This window comes from Rhinatrema bivittatum, chromosome 1 (assembly GCF_901001135.1).
Source record: "Rhinatrema bivittatum chromosome 1, aRhiBiv1.1, whole genome shotgun sequence".
Taxonomy (NCBI): domain Eukaryota; kingdom Metazoa; phylum Chordata; class Amphibia; order Gymnophiona; family Rhinatrematidae; genus Rhinatrema; species Rhinatrema bivittatum.
In genome coordinates, this window is record NC_042615.1 from 572,148,461 (window position 1) to 572,172,620 (window position 24,160).

The window sequence follows — 24,160 nt, forward strand, 5'->3', positions numbered from 1 at the left end:
TAACATCAAGCTAGGTTGAGAGAACATTGCACAAATCTCATCTTTGGGTGAGTTTCCTCGCTCTGAAGGTCATCAAATCTTCACAAGAGTGCACTGTTCTGTTCGTATGTCACACTCTGCATGTCAAAGTTGCCCCTAACCCCTTAACCAATACCTACACCTCACCTCGAGTAACTAGGTGGGCCTCATATAGGGGTATAAATAGCTACCTAGTATGAGGGCATTATCGCTAGTCTCTCTCTCTCCCTCCCCCCCCCCCCCCTCATTGTAACTTGAATATTGGTCGTAACTCGAGTTGTAAGTAACCTGAGCCAGTCGTAACTCAAGGGCCCACTGTACTTATTTCAATAAATGAGCAAGACCCATCTCATATAATTGATGCTTTCACATACCTGACAGATCCCCACATAGATTGAAGGATGATAGAATGAAGCACAGCTCTTACCTCTTAGCCAACCATCACCATAAAGGCTGTCTTTAAATTCATCAAAAAGTCTAGATTGCCTAAGTATAAAGGAATCATGTGCAGCTCCCAGGTGGCTGGCCACTACATCAAGGATGTGCATTCGAGCATCACAAACCTCTTGGACAATGATGAAGTGGAAGAGCTTTCAATTGTGGTAGACCTCCTCCCTTCCACAGGGTGGGATAAGGGTTACATGAGTGCAGTTTATAGCTCCCAGAAATGTGGAAAGTGTGTAATGGCATAAAAGCCTGTCAGCAAGTCCTGCCTTTCATGAAGAAATATTATTTAATTATAAATGCAGCAGCATACATCTCTTTTGAGCTGGCACAGACAGTGGGAAAAAGATGTTTGTGACATTCCCTTGATGACTCCCAACTTTTGTTTGGAATGAGCCAAATGCCATAAAATGCAGGGTGCACAAAAGTTTGGTTAAGCCTGGTATAGCATGAGTCCTTTCTGTGAGTGGATCGAGATCCTCTCTGAGTTTGGACATAAATACATGATAGTCTGACAAGTCAGGCTATGCTTCTTAACCACATGGTTCTCTGGCATCCCCAGCAATGTGTGGTGCGGGGATGAAAGATTTGCTCCCTGTAGAGCCTGTGTACCCTTCTGCATGGCAAGCCCTGATGTGGACCATCCTGCTCTACCAGTGGTGCTGCCAGCTCAAGCTCCAGTGGGGGTACTTCCCTAGGAGGCATTTGAGTTGGGGGTTATCATTGAACTGCTTGAAGCATCCAGTGTCCCAATACTAGAAAATGCCACCTAACGTTCTGGCTGCAGGAAGACAGAGCAGAAAGCAAAATGTGTTTTTATTGGTTCAGCAGGCCTGTGTCAGAAGGCCTAATTTTATGAGATAACATGCACATTTTATCTCCTGCATATTCATTACAGATATCCTGAAAACCTGGCTGGGGGGACTCCAGGACAGGTTTGGGAACCATTAGCTCTAGGTCAATACCTTTGTAAAATTACTGCTTTTGCTGATATCCTTATACACATATCATCTAATCCTCCACTAACCCTACCTATAGTACTTGAAGAATTTGAAATATATGGGACTTATCAAGGTTGAAGCTTAATTTGGATAAATCTAAAGCTTTGTATGCACAATAAGAGATTCAAGCATTCCTCCAACTTTATGCAAACTTTAAGAAATTACAGGACCATCATATTAAGCACTCCCAGTCATGCGACCTTCGTTGCTTTACTTCTAATTATAGGTCCAATATGTACAACATTTTTTGTCTTTTTCTTTGCAAATAAAATTAGTCTACTTATCTTAAGGTTGTTCACAATATTATTGGAAGAATGACCAAGAGTGCTTAATATGATGGTCCTGTAATTTCTTAAAGTTTGTGTAAAGTTAGAGGAATGTTTGAAGCATTGATTATGCATACCTGATTAATAAGATGACTCTGCTATAGGTAAATCTAAAGCTTTGCCAGTTGATAATTTTGATCCCCTTAATTGGATTGCCTTATTTCCCTTTCATTGGGTGGAAATTCCATTTGCTATTTTGGAGTAACTATTACTAAAGATCCTCATTTGATCCCTAGAACTAATATTTCAATGACAATAGACAAGTTATTGACGTGTTGGAGCTCTTCCTTTGCCTTTGGAAAAATTAATCTTTTTGAATGATGGTGTTATCCTAATGGACTTATGCATTTGGTTTATTCTCACTTTGTTCTTGCCAAGATGCAATATTAATTCATAAGAATCTCAGAATATATTTATGAAATAAAGGGAGGCCTCGTGACTTTGAAATCATTGATGAAACCCTGAACTCAAAGTGATTTGTGCTTATCTAATTTAAAATACTATAATCTGTCAGCTGGTCTCCACTATATACTGTAGGTGACTGGTTAATGCATGCATCTTCTTATACACCAATAGAGATAGAAACTTCCTTGATTTACCCTTTGAGTCTGCACTATTCTCTGCATTCTGCTTTTGGGAGACTTCCAATCACTTTTTGTTCAAGTGTATTGGTCCTGTATTTGTGCAAGACTGGAGATGGTTTTGCAGACACTTTTGCCTTAATTGTACAATCTCCCTATACCTACCTTTGATAGGGATTTCATGACATTTTTCTGGAGTATCCTGGGGTATTTCATTGCTGGAATCAAAAGGGCCTTTTCAGTTTCTCAGGTTTGCAAAATCTATTTGGATTGGATCATACAGATTTTTATGTCTACTTACAAGTCAGGTATTATATTCAGGGCTTAAGCCCTTTGCCTTGTATTTCCCTGCAGTGGTGTTTGATCTAGCTGTACCTGTGCAATCAACACTGTCATTGCATAAATTATTGAAACAAGCTTAATAGATGTTTCTTTATTGAACATAGATTTACAATTACAGCTAAGAGTTAAAAAAAAAATTCTCTCATTGCTTTACAATTATTAACTATTTCCAGCAACATAATTCAAAGAGAAATGCAATATACATTTCTTACAAGATGATATATTTCACAACATCATGCTTATCTAGCAAAGTTATCCCAAACTGACCATTATATAAAATGTAATGGGACCCAAAGTACTTTAGGCATTCTTTTTAGTCTTGTACATTTACTCAAATTTTGGATTAAAATGTTTTATTTGACACAGATGGTAGGCTTGGCTATACTATGTAAAGTTGAACTTATTTTAGTCAAAGATATTGTTTGCTCTCTGTAAAGAAATATATAATGTTATGGATTAGGAAATGTTTTCTGCTAGCCAAAAAGACAATTTTCCATTATCAGAGGGAATCTTCACTGCCTAGCTACCAACCCTGGCAAAATGCCCTGCATAATTTTGGCACTTATGGAAAGGATGGGAGCTGTGCAAGCTTCTATTAAGAATTAATTCCTACAAGTTTGGTCTCTAACTCATAAAGCAAAGAGCCTGCTTCTAAATGATTTTCTAAGTCTCTGTCATAACATAGACATTCTGATTATCTACTTTAGGCTTTGAATGTTTAGATGATTTATTCCTATTTCTTATTCTAATTGTTTACAGTTTATATGAGGTGGGGGGGGGGGGGGTGAGGGATTATACTATCTGAAAATTATAATGTTTGTTTTCTTTGGATATGGTATGTACAGAACCATGCACTTCCATGCCTTTTTTGCTTTGTACTTTATGCTGCATTATCAATAAAAGAGATTAAACATAAAAACCAGGCTTTTTGTTTTTCCTTCTGTAGCCACGGTCAGCAGCAATGGGCTGTGGAAGAGCCCTACTACTGTGTGCTTAGAAGACTGTGAACACCTGGAAAGCAGTCCTCGAGGGCAAACAATTTAAAACAGTTGGGGCAATTTTAGTGATGGGGGTGCCCAATGTAATGCCCCCATCACCTGTACAGAAGTGTGTTGGTACATTGTTTGGGTAAGGGATGCCCCTGTGCCATAGTTTCAGTTCCACCCAGGAATCCAGTCCAGGTTTTTGCTTGCAGCTCATTGTTCTCCCCCCCCCCCCCTAGCTCTTACAACAAAGGGGGAGGAAATCCTATCAATCACAGTAGCCTGATGGGATAGCCTTGTGGTCTTAAGGGAGTGCAATGCCCAGCATAAGGACACCAGGGGAGTCGGGTGACTTGCTCTTGGGGATATTTGAGACACAACAGCCACTGAAAAATATGAACAAGAATTACAAAAAATGACTGGCCATGGAATGGAGAAGGCTGGTGAGTGTAGGTATAAGATTTGTGAAGACTTTCGATAGGGGCATTATTTTTCTGATGGCACCAAAGCAGGGATTTGCAGGCTGGGATAAAAAGCTTTTTGAAAAAAGGAGAAAAGAGGTATGCTGGACTAGTGCAAAGGTGCCATATTGGCTCTGCCTAACCACAGGAAAAAAAAAACAAACGAAAATAAACATAGAGCACCCAGCCACCAATTTAAAGGAAAATAGGTAAGTGCTATAATATGAGTGTTAGTATTTTCATGAGGAAATTGAAAGAGGCACAATAGCTTTTTGATCGGAAATTACTTCAGGTCCTCTGTGCCAAATTAAGGGGATAGGACAGTTAATTATAAAGACTTGGACAGGAATGTGGTGGTACTTTACCTGTCCTTAATAGAGGGAAGGGTGGGAACTTGTAAAATTGAATGTGTGCTGTTCCACTTAAGAATTAAGAAAATTCAAGACCGAATTTTTGCTTATTTTTTTAATTTTGTTTAGCTAGCAAATGAGTTTAATTAGCTTGCTGAAAGATTTTCAGGGCCAGGGATTTAGTGATTTGGTATAGTCAAGGAGTAGGAAATCCTGAAGGAGAGACCGACCCTGCTGCCATCAGACCTATCCCCCAGAGGTGCCTGCTATCAGAGACCATTGTGCCGGAGTAGCTGCCTGAATGGGTTACCAGAGATAAGTGTACATATCCATACCCAGGACATACACAGCAGATCTGGCCAGTGTAGCACCATTTCCTGAGCTTAGTAGTAAAGCATCAAAAAACACAAAGAAACTTACCCCAAGGAACTCAGCATGTGAAGGACTTGTAAAGAACAAAAAAAAAAATACAAAGGATCATTTTCTTAACATATCAGTTTGAAAGTACACATGGTTGGAGTAAAGCAAGGAGGTATTCAGGGACAATACTTATTTGATTCTTAGTTGGACATGGTATAAGGCCCTATAAGCAAAAGAATATTAAAAGCAGTTTGCATTAAAGAAAAAGTCTGAATTGGCTGAAAAGTTTAATTGTTTAAGCCTATGTAAAAGTATATAAAAGTACCTTTGCTTGAAGTGCTGTTTAATAAGAAAAATTGGTTTCAAGATTGTAAGTATCAATTCTATGGCTTATTGTTAATGTGTTCTTTTAAAGATTGTTTTGTTTTATTCCATTTTTCTTAGTATAATAAAACTTACAACAGGAACTGCTTATTGCAGAGTCTTTGTTGATCAATCCCCTCTCAGCCTTCACAGGACTTTCCTAAATTTTACCCCTGCTTTCTCTCCCTACCCTGGGAGACAGACTAGGTGGGTCACTTTTTAGCCACGTGACTCCCAGCAGGAAAGAGGGCTTTTCCTAGCGTGTAGCAGATGGACTCAAAATAAGTGGGTATTAGGGATGTGAATCGTTTTAGGACGATTAAAATTATCGTCCGATAATTTTAATATCGTCTTAAACCGTTATGGAACACAATACAATAGAGATTCTAACGATTTATCGTTATAAATCGTTAGAATCATGAGCCGGCACACTAAAACCCCCTAAAACCCACCCCTGACCCTTTAAATTAAATCCCCCACCCTCCCGAACCCCCCCCAAATGAGTTAAATAACCTGCGGGTCCAGCGGCGGTCCGGAACGGCAGCGGTCCGGAACGGGCTCCTGCTCCTGAATCTTGTTGTCTTCAGCCGGCGCCATTTTCCAAAATGGCGCCGAAAAATGGCGGCGGCCATAGACGAACACGATTGGACGGCAGGAGGTCCTTCCGGACCCCCGCTGGACTTTTGGCAAGTCTCGTGGGGGTCAGGAGGCCCCCCACAAGCTGGCCAAAGTTCCTGGAGGTCCAGCGGGGGTCAGGGAGCGATTTCCCGCCGCGAATCGTTTTCGTACGGAAAATGGCGCCGGCAGGAGATCGACTGCAGGAGGTCGTTCAGCGAGGCGCCGGAACCCTCGCTGAACGACCTCCTGCAGTCGATCTCCTGCCGGCGCCATTTTTCCGTACGAAAACGATTCGCGGCGGGAAATCGCTCCCTGACCCCCGCTGGACCTCCAGGAACTTTTGGCCAGCTTGTGGGGGGCCTCCTGACCCCCACGAGACTTGCCAAAAGTCCAGCGGGGGTCCGGAAGGACCTCCTGCCGTCCAATCGTGTTCGTCTATGGCCGCCGCCATTTTTCGGCGCCATTTTGGAAAATGGCGCCGGCTGAAGACAACAAGATTCAGGAGCAGGAGCCCGTTCCGGACCGCTGCCGATCCGGACCGCCGCTGGACCCGCAGGTTATTTAACTCATTTGGGGGGGGTTCGGGAGGGTGGGGGATTTAATTTAAAGGGTCGGGGGTGGGTTTTAGGGGGTTTTAATGTGCCGGTTTTGCGATTTTTAGATTTTTCACGATTTTTCACGATATTTTACCCCCCCCAAACGGCAACAATACGATTCCCCTCCCCCTCCCAGCCGAAATCGATCGTTAAGACGATCGAGGACACGATTCACATCCCTAGTGGGTATAGTGTGCTCATGCTAGCAGTTGGAGATGGATCTGACGTCAGCACGGGTACATATACCCCCACAGGAAGTGCCACAAATCAGTAATTTCCGTCTCCAAAGCAGTTTGGAGCTACCTCACGCTCACTGAGCGTGTTTCCAAATTCTAACGACTAAATTCCTAGAAGAAACCTATTGAAGACAAGCCCCGCACTCCTGTGGCGATACCAGGCGGTCACTCACCCAGTTGAGTTTCCCGAGCTGACTTCCGTGGTCCCTCGGAGGTAAGAGCCTCGGTCCGGTGGCCGGTTCGCGGCAGGGACCTAGCCCCCGAGTGAGAAGGGCTCGGGCGCTGCTTGGCCCCCGAGCGAAACGAGTTCGGGCGCGGCCTGGAGGCAGCCTCGGTCCTGGCGTGGACTTGGCCCCCGAGTGAGATGGGTTCGGGAGCGGCCTAGAGGCAGCGGGCACACTTCCTTATGCGCGGCGGTGAAGGTACTCACCCTCTCCCCCCGCAGCCGGAGACCGCCCGGGTCGCAGCCGGGAAGCGCCGAAGACAAGGTAAGGCGTATATCTTTACTTGGTCTCCGAGGAAGTGTGGATTAACTGGGCCTGCCTACGAGGCAGCACGCCAAGGAGGTCGCCATTTTTGCCTGCCTACTCACCTTCGCCGATGAGCAAGTTGTTAGCGCACGCGATAGGCGCACGTCGTTAGCGCACGCGATAGGCGCACGTTCGCACATTGATAAGCCACCCGTGTATAGGCGCACATTTATAAGCCGCCCGTGTATAGGCGCACGTTTATAAGACGCCCATTCTAGGCGCATGCTATCAAGCGCTCTTGTTAGGCGCACTTTATTGGGCGACACCGAATTTCAGGCGAATGGAGCATAAGAGAGCCCATGCGGCTACAGAGCCGGCACCACCAGAATCTGGCATGAAAGCTCTAAGCCTCTGCTCAGCATGCAATCTCAGAGCCACACAGAGCGAGGAAGCAGACTCACTTTGTGCCCAATGTGAGGAGGCCATGGGAGTTCCAGGACAGGACCGGCCCCAGCCCAGCAGTTCCTCAGGGAGCACGCTGGACTTAGCAGGCCACGGCGAGCAACCAGGGAAATCGAGAGACCTGGTGCCCCTACGGCCAGATCCGGCTTCGCTTTCCTGGGTGGAATTATTCAAGGGGATTCACGCCTTTGTCCAGATGCAGTCTGCTCCTCGAACAGGTCTTTCCGTCCCGGTGGATCTGGTACCTGGCCCCTCGAGACCTAGGCGCGGCCACTCGCCTCCCGACAGCCCCGATTATGGGGATTCGGATTGCTCCCAGGACAGTGAGGAGCCCCCCGAGGAGGGTGAACTTCCCTCGGAGATAGAGCCATATCGGACCATGAGGCGCTTCTTTCGGAAAGAGGATCTTTCAGGCCTGGTCTCACAATGCCTATCGGAACTGGCCATTCCGGGCCAGGTCACCCCAGGGGACCCTAAAATGAACCCCCTGTTAGAGGGCCTGCGCCAACCAGCTCACCATTTTCCCCTCCTACAAGCAGCACAGCAGCTAATCGATCTGGAATGGAAGGCGCCGGAGGCCTCATTCAAAGGGGGTCGGGCCTTGGCAGGCATGTACCCTCTGGATCCGGCGTCCAAGGAGCTGCTGGCGTGCCCCAAGGTAGACGCCATAGTTAACACAATAGTGAAGCACACCACCATTCCGGTTGAGGGGGGGGCGGCCCTCAAGGATTCGCATGACCGACGCATGGACACCATTCTGAAACAAGCTTTTGAGGTAGCAGCCACGTCCCTACGAATCGCGACCTGCTGCACCATGGTGACGCGTTCCTGTTTATCACAGGCGAGAAACAACACCCAGGGAGCAGACATGGAATCAGCTCTCACATTTCTCACTGACGCAGCCTCCGACCTCGTCCGTACGGCAGCCAAGGGAGTGTCCTCCTCAGTGGCAGCCAGGAGACAGCTTTGGCTACGTAATTGGGCGGCTGACTCGTCCTCCAAGACACGACTCACAAGAATGCCCTTTAAGGGTTCCTTACTGTTCGGCAGTGATCTCGAGAACTGGGCTACTAAATGGGGTGCCTCTCCATTACCCCGTATACCAGAAGACAGGGCGAGGAGGAGCCAGCGTTCTTTTTCTAGACCATCTAGAGGTAGAAACTTGCAGCGCTTCCACCCTTACAGGACTCTCTATCGAGTACCTCGTTCACAAGCCAGGAACCAGTCCTTTCGGACTAAGCACAACAAGAAGAGAACCGGCTCGGGTTCTGGCCCCGGCCGCACCCCACAATGACAATCAGCCGACCCAACGGGGGTAGTAGCCATAGGGGGCAGGCTAATCCTCTTCTACCGCAGGTGGGTCGAGATTACTTCGGACCAGTGGGTCCTCGCCATCATCCGAGAAGGATATTACCTGGATTTCTTTCGGCTTCTGCCGAACAAGTTTGTGGAATCTCCTTGTTCACCGCTCAAGGCAGTGGCACTAGAAGTGACCTTACAGAGGCTCCTGGCCCTAAAAGCCATAATCCCAGTACCTGCAGGAGAGATAAATTCCAGGCATTATTCCATTTATTTCATAGTACCCAAGAAGGAGGGCACTTTCAGGCCCGTCCTGGACCTCAAGTCAGTCAACCGACACCTACGGGTCCCCAGCTTTCGCATGGAAACTCTACGGTCTGTCAAGAATTCAGTACAGCCAGGGGAGTTTCTCACCTCCCTAGATCTGTCAGAAGCCTATTTACATATCCCAATCCATCAGGATCACCAGCGCTATTTATGCTTCAAAGTCCTGAATCAGCACTTCCACCTCCGAGCTTTACCCTTCGGGTTAGCCACCGCGCCACGAATCTTTACCAAGGTCATAGTAATAGTGGCGGCGGCACTCAGGAAGGAAGGAATTCTCGTCCATCCCTACCTGGACGATTGGCTGATCAGGGCAAAGTCACCGGAGGAGAGCCACCGGGCAACCAACAGAGTTATAGCTCTTCTGGAAAGCCTCGGATGGGTAGTCAACATAAACAAGAGCTCCCTACAGCCGTCCCAGTCGCTGGAATACCTAGGGGTCTAATTCGACACCCGAGAAGACAAGGTCAGCCTGACCTCCAAGAGAAAGTCAAGACTCCAGAGTCATCTGCAGGCCCTGCTGAGCGCCAGCCGGCCCACAGCTCGGGATTACCTACAGGTCCTCGGCCTCATGGCATCCACTCTGGAGGTGGTGCCATGGGCGCAGGCTCATATGAGACCATTGCAACGCGCCCTTCTATCTCGATGGATCCCACGATCACAGAACTACACCGTACGCCTACCTCTACCGGCCAGAGTGCAGTATCAGCTACGGTGGTGGTTGCAGCCAGGCCATATAAGCCGGGGGTCAAGAATGTCCTCCCCAACCTGGATTCTGCTCACCACAGATGCCAGCCTGAACGGATGGGGAGCACACTGCGAGGAACTCACCGCCCAAGGGCGGTGGACCAGAGAAGAGTCAAGGTGGAACATCAACCAGCTAGAGGCACGGGCAGTCAGGCTAGCGTGCCTGCGATTTGCCCACAGACTTCGCGACAGAGCGGTCAGAGTGATGTCGGACAATGCCACCACGGTGGCATACATCAATCGTCAGGGCGGAACCAGAAGCCAACAAGTGTCCCTGGAAATAACTCCCCTGATGATTTGGGCAGAAGCAAATCTTCAGGACATCTCCGCCGTCCAATTGCCGGGAAGGACAACACGACGGCAGACTTCCTCAGCAGAGAAAGCCTAAACCCGGGGGAGTGGCAGCTGTCACCCACAGCCTTTCAGATAATTGTGGATCAATGGGGGACACCAGCCATGGACCTCTTAGCGGACAGGTCCAATGCTCAAGTTCCCAGATATTTCAGCCGCAGGCGGGATCCTCGAGCCCAGGGGATAGACGCCCTGGTACAGCCGTGGCCTCAGGGGATCCTGCTATACGCCTTTCCTCCATGGCCCCTGCTGGGCGCCATTGTACACCGGATTCAGCGACACAGTGGCCTAGTTCTTCTAGTGGCCCCAGACTGGCCAAGAAGACCCTGGTACGCAGACATGAGAAGACTACTGGCAGGGAACCCTCTACCTCTGCCTCCCTACAGGGACCTGCTGCGGCAAGGTCCCATCCTCCACGAGGATCCGGCTCAATTCTCTCTTATGGTCTGGCCATTGAGAGGGCTAGACTGAAGAAAAGGGGATACACGGAGCCGGTTATAGATACACTCCTCCGAGCACGCAAGTTCTCCACATCCCTAACATATATCAGGATCTGGAGAGAGTTTGAAGCCTGGTGCGACACTCATGGCACCAATTCGCATGCCGCTAAGATTCCTATCATTTTGGGCTTCCTACAAGATGGACTTCAGAAGGGTCTGTCCCTCAGCTCCATCAAGGTTCAGGTAGCAGCGCTGTCTTGCTACGGTCCCAGGAGTGATGGCAACACCATTGCCAACCACCCAGACGTCTCACGTTTCCTAAAGGGAGTCAAACACATTCGCCCGCCACTGCAGTGGCCAGTGCCCTTGTGGAATCTCAACCTAGTATTGGAATTTTTGGCGGGATCAGCCTTCAGGCCCCTTCGAGGCCTGTCCCTCCGTTTGTTAACCTTGAAGATGGTGTTCTTGCTGGCTGTGTGTTCAGCACGCCGCATCTCAGAGCTACAAGCACTATCCTGTCGTGATCCCTCTCTCAGAATCACTCCAGAGGCTATCCATCTTCGCACAGTTCCATCCTTTTTACCCAAAGTGGTCTCACACTTTCACCTCAACCAAACCATATCCTTGCCTACCACGGAAGGTTTGAAGAAGTCGGAGGAAGGTCGAATGCTACGCCATCTCGACATCGGCAGACTGCTGTCCAGATACCTGGAAATGTCAGAAGCAGTACGAAAGTCGGACCACCTGTTCGTCCTGCACAGCGGGAAGAAGCAAGGGGAAGCGGCCTCACAGCCAACCATCGCCCGCTGGATTAAAGACGTTATCAAGGCAGCCTACATAGATGCGGGAAAACCACCGCCTCTACAGGTCAAGGCTCATTCTACCAGAGCACAATCGGCCTCTTGGGCAGAAGCTAAGCTGCTGTCGCCTGCAGAGATATGTAAAGCGGCGACGTGGTCCTCCCTCCATACCTTCTCCAGATTCTACCGTCTGGACGTCCAGGCCAGGGAGGACACAGCATTTGCGAGGGCAATCCTAAACGGTCCTCGGGCAGCCTCCCGCCCAGTCCAGGAGTAGCTTTTGTACATCCCACTTGTTTTGAGTCCATCTGCTACACGCTAGGAAATGTAGAGATTACTTACCTGATAATCTCGTTTTCCTTAGTGTATGCAGATGGACTCAGCATCCCGCCCGGCTGCCGGCATACATGGGGATTCACCAACTCACTCTCCCTGCGACGAGCAAAGAAACGAGGCGCCTTGGTATTCTTGAACGTGGCCATGAGGTCCACTGCCGGAGTGCCCCACTGGGCGCAAATGATTTGAAACACGTCATCTGCTAGCTCCCATTCTCCCAGGTCTAAATGATTGCGACTGAGAAAGTCTGCTTGGACATTCTCCACTCTGGAAATATGAGAAGCCACGATGCAGGATAAGTTCTGCTCCGCCCAGGACATCAACAGCTGAGCTTCCAATGCCACTGACTCTGACCGCCTTTTCCCCGAAGGAGCGGAAAAAATGCCTGCAGAGCCAATTTCACCGCTCTGGTCTACAGTCGATTGATAGACCAGTGAGCTTCCTCCTGGGACCACAGACCCTGCACAGACTTCTGCAGACAAACCGCTCCCCAACCAGACAAGCTGGTGTCTGTAGTGACCACAGTCCAGGACGGAACTACCAGTATTAACCACTAGTCCAGGCTGCCCCACGCTGAATCCATCAGAGGCAAAGGGAGATGAAATTGTTCTGAAACTGGGTTCCATTGGGAGAGCAATGCTGACTGTAAAGGCCGCATATGAGCGAAAGCCCAAGGAACCAATTCCAGAGTTGAGGTCATGGATCCTAGAACTTGTAAGTAATCCCAAACTGTCGGGACTGGCTTGAATAACAAGGCCCGTACCTGTAGCTTGCACACCCATTCCTCCGTAAGGGATACCGTCCCTAGCCAGGTGTCGAATAAAGCTCCCAAAAATTCCAGCGATTGGGAAGGTGCAAGCCGGCTCTTGCACTCACTGACTACCCAGCCGAGAGACCACAACAACTGAAGAACTCGGTGAATCGCCTGCTGGCAGAGTAATTCCGATTTTGCACGGATCAGCCAATCGTCCAGGTACGGATGGACAAAGAAGCCTCCCCCCTGTGCAATTGTGCTACCACTACCATAATCTTGGTGAACGTCCTGGGAGCATTGGCCAGACCGAAAGGTAGTGCCCGAAACTGATAATGCTGACCCAATATGGAAAACCGCAGAAACCTCTGGTGATCAGCCCGAATCCCGATGTGTAAATACACCACTGTGAGATTGAGGGACGCCAGAAACTCTCCCTGTAGAACAGACGCAATCACGGACCGCAGAGTCTCCATACGGAACCGAGGAATATGTAGGCACTTGTTGACCCATTTGAGATTTGAGTATGGGTCGAAACATTCCCTCTTTTTTTGGTACCATGAAGTAAATGGAATAACGCCCCCGGCGAAGCTCCGCCGAGGGAACTGGAACAATGGCGCAGAGGTCGAGAAGACGCAGTAGGGTGGCCTTTACTGCCTTGCATTTTAGGGAAAAACCGCAAGGGGAGACCAGAAACCACTAGTGGGACCGGCATACAAAATCTAATGCGTAACTGAGTCTTATCACTGTGAGAACCCACTGATCTGATATGATCTTGGCCCATTCCCCGTAAAACCGAGACAATCTGCCCCCAATACTGGAACCGAGGAATGGACCAGCCGCACATCATTGTGAGGGCTTGCCGCTAGCCCCCGTCTGACCAGAACCAGGTCTACCGAATCATCTGCCGCGAAAGGATTGAGAATACGTCTGCTGTTTGTTGGCATTGTGTCGAAAGGACGAACCTGAGCCCCTGGAAGTCCTAGGTCTCCGAGCTCCACGAAATCAAGACCTGGAAGTAAAGGACCCCCTGGGCTTCGGACGATCTTCCGGCAGCCAATGCACCTTATTCTCTCCTAATGACTGAACCAGATCCTCCGGTTCTTTTCCAAACAAGAGCTTGCCCTTAAAGGGCAAAGATCCCAGTTGAGATTTGGAGGACACATCTGCCGCCCAGTTGCGAAGCCACATCAGACGTCTCGCTGACACGGCCGATGCCTTAGACCTGGCTGACGTGTGAAGCAAATCATGAAAGGCATCCGCACTGTATGCAATCACCGCCTTGAGTCGCCCAGCTTGGAGCGCTTCCTCTTGGGAAAGCGACTCATTGGTCAACAATTGTTGGACCCAGCGAAGGCCGGCACGTAAGGAAAAATTACAGCACATTGCCACGCGAATCCCAAGAGCGGACACCTCAAAGATCTTCTTGAGCTGAACCTCTAGTTTGCGATCCTGTAAATCCTTCAGAGCCGTCCCCCCGGGATGGTCCCCCGGGATGGTCATCTTCTTTGTAACCGCAGCCACCGCTGCGTCCACTTTAGGAACCCTTAACAGTTCCAAGGCCTCCTCAGGCAGGGGGTAAAGTTTATCCATAGCCTTTGCCACCTTAAGGCCCACATCCGGCTTGTCCCACTCCTTGAAGAGCAAATCTGTAGCTGAAAAGTGGAAAGGGAAAGCAGACGGTGGACCCCTCAGGCCTAACACCACTGGGTCCATAGCCCCCAACTGAGACTCTTCTTGGGGCAGCTGGATAACTAACAGAGGATAGCCAGGATCAGTGGCCCCAGCTCATCTCTTCTAAACAGACGAACAACCTTCGGGTCATCGCCGTCCGCCCCATGGGCACCACGCAGGCTACCCTGTGGGTTCTCTGCCTCCCCTTCAACCCTCCTCGGGGGCAGGGCGGGCAAATCCTGGTCGTCCTGGTCCTCCGAGTCAGACGAAGTATCTGGATCCACCATCGGAGTCCAGGTGCCAAAGGAACGTGGACCCCCTGAGGGATCCTGGTCGGACTTGGCTCGCTTCTGGGACCCTGATAGGGAGCCCTGCCTAAGAGGCCTCTTTTCCCCCACCTTCCGGGCCTTAAAGGCCTTATTCATAAGCAAAATAAATTCAGAGGAAAATGAAGAATCTGAGGACAAGTCATCCCCCTCCCCATCTGGGCCCCCAGTGTTATTCAAGACCGGCCTCACAGATCCACCCCCCCTCAGGGACCCTGTGCTGTGGGGACAAATACGGAGGAGAATCTGCCTCCTCTAGTGCCGTCTGTGCCCCGGAGACTGGCTGTGACAGCGGAGCCAAAATGGCACCCGCACCTTCTGACACTGACCCCAAGGCACCTAAAATGGTGCCCGTTCCTGCGCTTCGTGGGAACGGCCGGAGGCCAGGGGCTGTAGCTCCCCAAAGGCACCTGTCACTGTCTGGACTAGCAAATAGACCCTGCCCTGGGTCGTAGAGGCTCCCTCTCCCCCCGGGAGACAGTTTGCGTGCGCACGACCGCGTGGCGCCGCAGGCCCTACATGCGGCCCGGCGCAGCATGCTACTAGTACACAAGCTCCCCTAATTCCTTCAGAAAGCAGCGAAACGGTGCACAAAGTGTCCTCCCCGCGATCGGAGAAGAGGGAGAGTCGAGCCAGAGAAAAGAACCTTTTTTTATGTAAAATATTTTTATTATCAAGTGGTGCACCAACTCCAAATACAACATGTATGGAACACCATACAGGCAACAAGCCACGTCCAAGCGACAAATATAACGTGTCCATCTTATACAGGCAAATGATACCACTATCATTTTCTCCCCCCGCGGCAGTATAACCCACTTCACTAGCACCCTGGCACCCCAGTCTCGCAACTGAGCTCCAGTAGCTTGTCACAATATCCTAGCCGCCGAATGCCCCTCCCCCCACCCCCCAATGTAGCCCCCCAGAGTTCAATGCCGTAGAGCCAAAGTTCTCAGGTTGCAGTCCAGCATGTTTAACATCCACTATTGAGAATCAAACTCCTAGCTCTGTGGGGCAGATGCTGAATATAAGCGTCCCACGTCTGTAGAAACAGCCGACGACTGTTCAAGGAGGTCCGAGATGACATGTTATCGAACTCCATCAGCCGATGAAAATGTACTCTCCAGGTCCAAAAGGAGGGTCCTTTAGCATCTCGCCAGTTCAGAAGAAGCATTTTTTTCCCCACTAATCCGGCTTTCTTTAACAAAGTACGAAGTCCAGCATTAGGTACCAGGTGTTTAGTGACACAGTGAAACAGCCATAAATATGGGGAGAAGGGCAACTGCACTCCCACCAGACCCTCCAGATAAGCAGAAATTCGGTGCCAATATCGTTGCGTGTGTGAACAGGCCCAGAACATGTGCGCCAAGGTGCCCCTCTCATTTCCACACTGCAGGCACCCAGCGGTGGAACTGACCCCAAATTTAAAGGCCATATACGGTGAGACATAAGCCAGACACAGAAATTTAAAATGCATTTCCCGGAAATACATGTTACTTGTGACAGGTAGTACCCCCCTCACGCTGCCCGCCAAAATACGGGGCGTCAATTGAAAACTCCCATCCTTGTTCCAACGTGCGACAGACAGCGCGTAGGTATCAAAGCGAGCCCGCCTGGCATACCCCTTGTAATACATGGAGAGGGAAGGTTCCGTAGGAGCATCAAAATGCAGGACTTCATTGAGGACATTAAAAGCCGCCAGATGCTGCTCCGACCCCCCCAGAGTGCGGATATAGTGACTCAGTTGGATGTAGCCAAAACGATGTTTATTGGGAATGCCGTACAACTCCTGCAGAGTCTCAAAGGTCATGTAGCGTCCATCGGAGTCAAAGACATGCCCCACATATTCCACTCCCCGCGCCCGCCAGTCAACAAAACAGGTAGTCGTAGAACCAGGGGTGAAATCAGGATTACCTCTCAAGGAGGTTAAATAGGTACAGTGAGTACTGAGCCCTAAAATCTTAGTAAGATGTGCCCATGTCTTTCGCAACGGAAAGACCAGGGGATGATGCGTCAATAGTGAAGATAATTTGTCCCCCCGGCCCATCAGTACATAACTTAGAGACAGTGGACTAGTAAATGTATTTTCCGCCACTAAATTAATAAATGACGACCTCCCCAGGAGCCAGCCTCTGATCAGACGCAAATTCGCCGCCCACCCATAATGTAAATTCGGGAGTCCCATACCTCCCTCCGCCCAGGGCCGTTTTAACCAGGACAGAGATATTCTAGCTCTCCCCCCTTTCCAAATAAAATGACGTAATAGTTGGTCTACCCGAGCGAGATCTCTGCGCTGTATCAACATGGGATATGTCTGTAACACATACAGCCATTTAGGTAAGATCACCATTTTGAATAGAGCTATCCTCCCCCCCAAGGAAAGCGGTAAATTACGCCACGCCAACAATTTCTCTTGGGTCGCTTTCAGTAGAGGGGCAATATTTAAAGAATAGATATTCCGCACCTCAGTCGTGATATGTATACCCAAATATTTAATAGACCCACGCGCCCATTTCAAAGGGAAGGGCCCCTCCCATCTCTCCTTAAGGGCATCCGGGAAAGCCAGCGCCTCAGACTTCTCCCAGTTGACCCGCATGCCAGATAGTTCAGCATACTGACCATAAAGACCAAGGAGATTTTGCAAAGAACGCTGTGGTGTGGTAAGAAACAATAAGACATCATCAGCGAAAGCCGCATATTTAAACAGTTCCCTGTGCGGCCCCTCCCGAAATTGTATCCCTCTAATACCCGGGTGCGCCTGTATGGCCAGTAAAAAGGGCTCCAAGGTAATCAAAAAAAGCATGGGGGATAGCGGACACCCCTGTCTAGTGCCCCGGCCAACCGAAAAGGGATCAGTCAATCTCCCATTGAATTGGATGCAGGCCTCCGGGGCACTATAAAGAAGCGCCACCGCCTGGTAAAAGAAACCACTGAACCCCATAGTTCTTAGAATATGGAACATAAAGCCCCACTCCACCCTATCAAACGCCTTTTTGGCATCTAGACTAGTGATCAAATAAGGCTCCTCCACCCTCTGACAAAGAGCCATTCCCAGAGCCACCTGTCTCAGGTTCCGAATGGCATAGCGCTGCCTAACGAAGCCCACCTGTCCCGGCTGTATCAAACCTGGGAAAACCTTCTCCAGGCGCTCTGCTAGGATTTTGGCCAAAAGCTTGTGATCAACGTTTAGTAACGAGATGGACCGATAAGATTCAGGAAGCAACGGATCCCTACCCGCCTTAGGAATCAAGGTGACATAAGCAAGATTCCCTTTGGGAGGAAACGCACCCCGCTCTACTAGCACATTATAGACAGTAGGCAGAGTTTTTGTCAGGGGCCCGATTAAGCACTTAAAGAACTCTGCACTAAACCCATCAGGTCCCGGAGCCTTTAACTTATGCATCGTCATTATCGCCCTGGAGACCTCTGCTTCCGAAAAGGGGACATTAAGATGCCCACACTGCTCTATTGTCAAAGAGGGAAAGTGACTCTAGTCCCCAAATTCCTCCCATTTAGATTCCGCCCAGCCCCCTGATTGGTATAAGTGGGCATAATACTGCCGAAAAACCCGTCCAATATCGTCTCCATCTGTCACCAATTGCTGACTAGCATTCCTTATCGCTGGTATGTGCCGGGACCCCCGAGCGGACTTAACCAAATGGGCCAACATTTTACCGGACTTTTGGCCAAACTGAAATAGTTTATATTGATAGAAAAGCAAACTTTTCTTCGCTCGTTGATGCAGAAGGGTATTAATAGAAGTCTGCAGGGCCAAGTAATGATCTCTACGCACCTTCGAAGGACCAGCAAGCAATTCTCGTTTAGCCCTCTGCATTTGTGTTGTCAACTGGATGAGCTGTTTATCTAGTGTTTTTTTCCTGTGGGCGACATAAGAAATGATCTCACCTCTTAACACCACTTTCGCTGTATTCCAAAAGAGGACAGGATCATCTTTATGTTGAGCATTGGAGGCTTCAAAGGCATCCCAACATGCTCTCAAATGGGCCTGGAAGTGTACATCCTCCGCTAAATAATACGGATACCGCCACAGGGGAGTACGAGACTGTGGTCTAGCTGCCGCAAGAGCCAACCAAACAGGGGCATGGTCCGATAAAACCACATCCTCAATCCCCGCGTCCACCACCCGAAAAAAGCTATGTGAACTGAGTAAAAAATAATCCAGCCGCGAGTGGGAGCCATGGGCCCGAGAGATGTGCGTAAATTCTCTCTCAGTGGGATGTAACATCCTCCAAACCTCTACCAGGTGAAGGGAGGTCTCTAAAAATGTAATCCCCTTGCTAGGCCCACAACGGCCCTGCGCCGTAGAATCCCTGTCCAGAGAAGGATCTCTAACCGCGTTGAAATCCCCTCCCACGATTAACATCTCATCCATGTACGGCAACAAGAGAGCTTGAAGTTTTTGGTAGAAGGAAGCGCTATACACGTTAGGCGCGTATACATTGCAGAGAATCAGAGGAGCTTGATTATAAACCCCTTCCAAAATTATGTAGCGCCCCTCCGGGTCCTTGATTTGTTTAAGAATCTGCACCGGGGAAGATCTCCGAAGTAATACTGCGACCCCTGCAGAGTGGGAAGTCCCAGACGCATAGTACACCTCCCCCACCCATCGTTGCTTTAATTTAACATGCTCAGTATCCGTTAAATGCGTCTCCTGTAAAAAGGCCAAGTCAGTTCTTTTTTTATTCAGGGCTTGTAAAATGTTAGACCTTTTAATAGGTGAATTGATTCCCCCCACATTCCAGGAGTAAATACGAAAATTATGCGTACTCATGGTGGATCCCAAAACCAAAGTTTCGCACAAAAACTGTCCAACAATGCAGAAGGGGTACGTCTCCCAGCTGGGCCCACCCCTTCGAGAAATGTGCTCGCTGGAGAACTAGCTCCAACCGCAACCCTCCTGAAATCTCCCTCCATATGGCATGAACTCTGCTGTCGTCCCCCCTCCCCTACCCACCCCCCTCCCCCTATCAAACCCCCCCCCTCCCGCATTTTACCCCCCCCCTACCCCGCCGACAAACACACTCTCCCTGTCCCACCATCTACTGGTAGGTGAAGATCCCCTGGACAAGGAGCCCAGTCTCTCCCATCCACCCACATCTATGCATCCCATTCAAAGAATGAGAAAGATAGGAAAAAAACTAACCATTGATAGTCAGAGGCCCAAAAATAACACCGCAACCCCTGGTTTCCACCGCTCCCAGCCAAAACCAAGACAGTAAAATTTTCCCCACCACCAACCTAACCAAGGTAAAGACATACCACCCCCGTCCTGGTACTGCCTCCCCCCTATGTGTGAGCCCAGTAGCCCTTAGATCACCCCAACAGCTCAAACCACATCAACAAACAATAAAACATGAACATGGAAGCAGCCCCCTCAGCATCCCCAAACGGAGCAGAGCTTCAACCCCAGATTATACAAATAAGAGAAACCCAAAGTCCCCAGGGGCCAGTTGCAAAGCAGAGCTGAACACAGTTTAGTTATGCTGCAGTCCAAGGCCCACACAGGAACGGAACCCAAACCAGTTTAGTCGTGCACTCCATGTGCATATACCAGATTTTTAAACAGCCCCGGAGGTGGGCTCAGGTAAAGATTGAAGATACTGCTGAACCGCCTCCACCTCAGTGAACCATTTTATGCCTTGCAGCGTGGGCACCCGAAGCCGAGCAGGGTAAAGCAACGCAGCCCGAATGCCCCTCTTGTACAGCTGAGAGCAGTATGGCGCCAACAGTCTGCGCTGCTGGGAAACCGCCAACGAAAAGTCCTGAAATATCAGTATAGGGCACCGCACGGATAATAGCTGCTTTGTGGGAGTAATTGAGTATTTTCGCGATCACCACCCGGGGCCTAGCAGAATCGTCGCGTTTAGGGCCAAGCCGGTGTGCACGTTCAACCCGGAGGGTGCCCGAAAGCCCCGAGAGATCCAGCGCAGACGGGAGCCAACCTTCAAGGAACTTGGGCAGCTGAAATTCGGCGAGAGTCTCCGGTAGCCCCACCAACCTTAAATTAGCTCTGCGGGAGCGGTTTTCAAGGTCCTCTAATTTCTGTGCTTGAGTGTCCACGGTCCGTTTCAGGGCAGCCAGCTCTGTTTGTACCACGTGGAGGCCATCTTGGTTGGAAGAAATCCGGGCCTCCACTTCAGAGAAGCGCCGGTCAATACTCGCCATCCCCGCAGTAAGTTCCTGTAGTTGAGCCGAAATTTTTTTTAATTCCGGATTTAAAGCCGCTAACACCGCCGCCGTCAGCTCTGCCGTGGAGCCCGAAACTCCCGCTCCCGTCTCGGGCGCGTCGGCGGCCATTTCTGGAATCGGGTCCAGCGTACGGGCCTTGTCGCGATCTTTTTCTTTTTTTCCAGCTCTCGCCGCCATGCCCCTTCTTCAAGTAGTCGCTAGGAGACAGGGAACCGAGCACCCTCCGGGCAATCAGCAAAAAATCAATTTTAGCCTCAGGATGTGGGTGGATGGGACGAGCCTACGCTCCAGGACGGGAAGACACGTCTGCTCCCGTCAAGGTGTCATGTGATCTCCCTCAAGAAGAACCTTTTTTTAAAAAAAAAATTTAAATACCCGACCAAAGGCCTCCGGGTCCTGGATCAAGCTGGGGGGAGTGAGCCGGACTCCCCGGTATCACCCCCAGCGACCTCCACAAGCTGGCAATAGTGGCTAACCACCCAGTACCTCAGCTGCCTCTGAAACCAGGGAGAAATGGTCCCCTCAGGACCTTACCACTCCCTGGGAGGCTATAACCGGGACTTGCAGGCAACTCACTGCGGTCCTAATCAAACCTGCTGCTGTCTTCAAATTTGTTTTCTTTCTTTCTTCTTTTTAAAACACCTAACTACCCTGTCTCAAACACAAACTAGGCCTGAAATCACAGGCTGTAGGTTTTGCACCTCCTCCACCTGCTGGAGACAGACGAATACTGCCAGACTCTAGGTGGCACCAGCCTATATAAGGCGGAGTTTTGTTTGATAAACTTCTGTCTCCATCTGCTAGAGGGGGGGCAAAACCAGGAGTCTGGACTGATCCAGGTATGTACAGGGAATAGAGTTTTAATTACAGATAGGTACATGGAAGTTGTCTTGAATGCCTTTTCAATGGAGTCTTGAATTGGAACTAAAAATTGAATAGTCTGCATAAATGTTAAGTCAGTCCCATGTCTGCTAGAAGATGACAAATTGGTAACATGTAAATGTTAAACAGCATGGTCAAAAGAAATGACGCCTGCGGTAGTCCGGATTCTAAATTTATTTTCTTTGAGATGGAATTATGAATTTTTACTTGAAAAGACCGGCTGCTTAGGTAGGATGAGAACCATTGCAAGGTGGTATCTGCTAGATCAATTTCTGCAAGTCTATCGATTAGAATATTATGATCAACCATATCAAACACTGCTGATAGATCTATTAGAACAAGCAGGAATTTTTGGCCGCTGTCAAATCCTGAGTATTGTGTCACAAATTTAGCAGTAAAATTTCAGTGCACTGTTTTCTAAAACAGGACTGTGAAGGATATTTTATTTATTTATTTATTTTTTTAATTTATTAACTTTTATTTACCGACATTCGTGCAGCACATCATGCCGGTTTACAAAGAACTCAGGTGGGCGATACAATAAAACAATAAAACAATGTACAAAGAATAAAATAAAAGTAAAACCATAACAATGTAACCTTAGAACCAAATACTATTTCTTACAAAAGGACACATTAACCGATCATGATCAGAAAGAGATAAATTAAGCAGTAGGGGGGGATATAAGATATTATTCTCAAGATGTTCAGTAAGTTGCTTCTGTACTACTTTCTCTAGGATTTTAGCGACGAAGGGGAGATTTGAGATTAACCTGTAGGTTATTTAAATTGGTTGAGTCAAGGTTATGTTTCTTAAGAATTGGTTTTATTATTGCACATTTTATGAGTTCAGGAACATTTCCTTTATTGAGGCAGTGATTAATTATAGGTGCTAAGACCATAGAAATAGGTTGAGCAATTGGTTTTAATGACAAGATAGGAATGCTGTCTATAGGGTGTGGAGCGGGATTAAGTTTTTTGATTAATACTTCAATTTCCATAGAGGAAGTTTCCTCATATACTGACCATTTAGGGATATCTCTAGGAGTAAGCCTAATTTGTTGATTCTGAGTGGAATTGATATTTGTAGTTAAATTCGCAATTTTCTGTTTGAAAAATTCTGCATTTTCATTGCAGCTGTTTTCAGGAAGAGAGTGTTTTTTGTCAAATTTTGAACTATGGTGAACAATGTTTTGGGATTATGGTTGGATTTTTTTTTTTAGAATAAAATTCCTTCTTAGTGTGATCTTTCAATGCTTTATAATAGGCAAGATGTTAGTCCTCCCATACAGGTGACATCACAGGATGGAGCCCAATCACGGAAAACTTCTGTCAAAGTTTCCAGAACTTTGACTGGCCCCTACTGGGTATGCCCAGCATGACACTAACCCTGCAACCAGCAGGGGTCCCCCTTCAGTCTTATTTGAAAGCTACAGGCAGTGCTGAAAAATAAAACAAAACGTTACGAACCCAACACTGCGGGGCGGCGGGCGGGTTTTGTGAGGACTAACATCCTGCTGTTCTGTGAGAACACCTGTTACAGGTAAGCAACATTTGCTTTCTCACAGGACAAGCAGGATGGTAGTCCTCACATATGTGTGAGTACCGAGCTGAGGATGTCTGAACATGCACCAAATGTACCCAAAGGCGTGCAACAGGCACAACCAACTGGGGTGGAATTTGGTAGAGGGCATCCTGAACCCCACCGGGCAGGTGGAAGGGTGTAGGTACGTTACATTGTAAATAAGTTACGAAGGACAGACTGGCCGAAGATGGAGTCTTGTCTTCCGACTTTGTCCAAGCAATAGTGGGCTGCAAAGGTGTGGAGAGAATTCCAGGTTGCAGCTCTGCAAATGTCAGGAAGCGGCACCAATCGTAGGTATGCTACTGAAGTCGCCATGGCCCTCAGAGTATGCTTTAACACGGTCTTGAAATGGAATGCCCGCTTGTTGATAGCAGAAGGATATGCAGTCCGCCAACCAGGCTTCCCTAACTTGTTAGGGTGGAAAGAGACGAACAATTGAGTGCTTTCCCTGTGGGCAGCTGTAAGGTCTAGGTAAAATGCTAGAGCCCGTTTACAGTCAAGGGTATGCAGAGCCTATTCTCTTGGGTTGGCATGGGGCCTGGGAAAAAAGGTAGGTAGTATGATAGATTGGTTTAGATGAAAATCAGAGACTACCTTAGGTAAGAATTTAGGGTGAGTGCGGAATACCGCCCGATCCTGCGGATAGGTAACTAGAACCTGCAATTCACTAACTCTGTGAGCTGAAGTGATAGCCAAAAGGAAAATCACTTTCCATGTGAAATATCGAAGGTCACAGGAGTGAAGAGGCTCGAACGGTGGTTTGATGAGCCAACCCAAAACCAGTTTAAGGTCCCAAGAAGGGGCCAGGGGACGCAGTGGAGGCTT